Consider the following 3,044-nt stretch of genomic DNA (forward strand, 5'->3'; position numbering starts at 1 on the left):
CTGAGCTCTTCCAGCAATCTCTATTTGTGTTTAGGACTTCAAATGTGTGGCTGAAAGTGCATTGTGAGAAGATTTGAATTTATGGTATACTGGCAACAATACTCAGGGAAGAGGATAACAAAGTGTGGAGCTGGATGAACACAGCAGGCCCAGCAGCATCTCAGGAGCAGGAAAGCTGACGTTCTGGGCCTAGACCGTTCGTCAGAGAGGGGGATGGGGTGAGGGTTCTGGAATAAATAGGGAGAGAGGGTGAGGCGGACCGAAGATGGAGAGAAAAGAAGATAGGTGGAGAGGAGAGTATAGGTGGGGAGGTAGGGAAGGGACAGGTCAGTCCAGGGAAGACGGACAGGTCAAGGAAGTGGGATGAGGTTAGTAGGTAGGAGATGGAGGTGCGGCTTGAGATGGGAGGAAGGGATGGGTGAGAGGAAGAACAGGTTAGGCAGGCTGGGATGAGCTGGGCTGGTTTTGGGATGCAGTAGGGGGAAGGGGAGATTTTGAAGCTTGTGAAGTCCACAATGATACCATTGGGCTGCAAGGTTCCCAAGCGGAATATGAGTTGCTGTTCCTGCAAACTACAGGTGGCATCATTGTGGCACTGCAGGAGGCTCAGGATGGACATGTTGTCTAAGGAATGGGAGGGGGAGTTGAAATGTTTCATGACTGGGAGGTGCAGTTGTATACTGTGAACTGAGCGGAGGTGTTCTGCAAAGCGGTCCCCAAGCCTCCGCTTGGTTTCCCCAATGTAGAGGAAGCCATGCCGTGCACAGCAGATGCTGTATACCACATTGGCAGATGTGCAGGTGAACATCTGCTTGATATGGAAGGTCATCTTGGGGCCTGGGATGGGGGTGAGGGAGGAGGTGTGGGGGCAAGTGTAGCATTTCCTGCGGTTGCAGGGGAAGGTGCCGGGTGTGGTGGGGTTGAAGGGGAGTGTGGAGCGGACAAGGGAGTCGTGGAGAGAGTGGTCTCCCCAGAAGGCAGACTATGGTGGGGTGGGAAAAATGTCTTGGGTGGTGGGGTCGGATTGTAGATGGCGGAAGTGTCGGAGGATGATGCGTTGTATCCGGAGTTTGGTGGGGTAGTATGTGAGGACTAGGGGGATTCTCTTGGGGTGGTTATTGCACGGGTGGAGTGTGAGGGATGAGGTGCAGGAGACACCATCGAGGGCATTCGCGACCACTGCGGGGGGGAAGTTGCGGCCCTTGAAGAATGAGGACATCTGGGATGTGTGGGAGTGGAATGCCTCATCCTGGGAGCAGATGCAGCAGGGGTGAAGGAATTAGGAATAGGGGATGGAATTTTTGCAGGGGGGTGGGTGGGAGGAGGTGTATTCTAGGTAGCTGTGGGAGTCGGTGGGCTTGAAATAGACATCGGTTTATAGGTGGTTGCCTGAGATGGAGACAGAGAGGTCCAGGAAGGTAAGGGATGTGTTGGAGATGGTCCAGGTGAACTTGAGGTTGGGCTGGAAGGTGTTGGTGAAATGGATGAACTGTTCGAGCTCCTCTTGGGAACATGAGGCGGCACCGATACAGTATTCAATGTAATGGAGGAAGAGGTGGGGTTTGGGGCCAGTATAGGTGCGAAAGAGGGACTGTTCCACATAACCTACAAAGAGGCAGGCATAGCTTGGGCCCATGCGGAAGAGGAATCGTTTCCTCTTAAACTAGGCTGGGACCAGTGTCTGGACAAATTGTGTAAGGAAGGTTATGGATAGGACTTTTTTGGGGGAGTGCAGGGAGAATGGACAACTGAAAGGAAATGTAAAAATCCCCAAGGCAAAGTTGAGAAAATAGACCAATATATCCAGGTGGAAAAGGTAAGTAAAGCGAAACAGGAAGGGATAGAAAGTTTAATAGTAATAACGCGTCAACATATAAGGCCGTTTTCTAAATTTAATCTGTTCTTCTAATCAACCTGTTCAGAGATTTTATTACACACCTTTGGAGCAGGTTGAATTCAATTGAACCTCCCAGTCTGGGGTATCGACGCTACCACTGGACCACAAGCAGGCCTAAAATATGGAGTGCATCACAAATTTGCATGTCATCATTGCATAAGGGCCATTCTAACCTTCTCTGTATCATTCCAATTCTAGTTTATGTGCTGCCAATAAAATATTTGGGGAAGAAAATTACACTAAATATATGCAGTTGTTCATTAGCTCGGCGAGCTCATTATTCTGTGGTGTGCAGACTTTTCGTTACCCGTCTAGGCGACATCATCAGTGCGAACTCTAATCGAAGAGTTGGTGGTCTGCTTCCTTCCAGATTTATATGATCCTGTGGTGCTTTGGTCTTTTCACTTCCGATTCTGTTGTTTTAGCACCAGTCTGTGTACGAGGTCTATTTCTATGTTTTTGTTAATGGAGTCCTGTGTTCAGAATCAGGCTTCCAGAAATTCCCTTGCATGTCTGGTGTTCACTTGTCCCAGTATGGTCACCTTGCCCCAGTCAAACTGTTGGCCCTCATCGTCTGTGGATATTGAGACAAGTGAATATTGGTCATGTCGTTTTACCACTGGCTGAGGTTCATGTATCCTGGTCATCAGTTTCCTCCCTGTTTGTCCAATGTAATGATTATTGCACTCGCTGCATGATATTCAGTGTATCACATTGGTCATGTTTATTGTCAGTATGGGGTCTTTCGTCTTTGATAACATTTGGCGAAGTGTTCTTGTAGGTTTGTGTGCAATTATGATCTTTTGCAGTTTAGGAGTCTGGTAGTCATTTCTGATATATTTTTGATGTAGGGGAGTGTTGCTAATGTCTTCTACAGTACCATGCCCTCTGACTGTTGTTGTTTTGTAAGCATCTGCAGATGAAAGTTCTTGCGTACCCATTGTTGGCGTAAACTTTGTGTAGGCGTTCTTCTTCCATTCTCCGGATGATGCAGTGTGATGCAACTTGTTTAAACATGTCTTGATGTAGCTCGGTCTGTGTATGGTAGGCTGGTTGCTATGGAAGTTAAGGATTTGCTCCGCGTGTGTGGCCTTCCTGTACATTCGGGTCCAGAATTCGCTGTTAGTCAGCCTGTCTCTCGTTACAT

At 48.4% G+C, this 3,044-nt stretch overlaps 1 non-coding gene across 1 annotated transcript; it reads right to left on the reverse strand.

Annotated features, from left to right (window-relative positions):
• Positions 1–2,012: 2,012 nt before the first annotated feature.
• LOC125460110 (U6 spliceosomal RNA) lies at positions 2,013–2,116 on the reverse strand. Its single transcript, XR_007249182.1, has one exon. It is a non-coding gene; the product is annotated as a U6 spliceosomal RNA (small nuclear RNA).
• Between the last annotated feature and the right edge of the window lie 928 nt (positions 2,117–3,044).

Source organism: Stegostoma tigrinum, chromosome 1, assembly GCF_030684315.1.
Source record: "Stegostoma tigrinum isolate sSteTig4 chromosome 1, sSteTig4.hap1, whole genome shotgun sequence".
Lineage (NCBI taxonomy): Eukaryota > Metazoa > Chordata > Chondrichthyes > Orectolobiformes > Stegostomatidae > Stegostoma > Stegostoma tigrinum.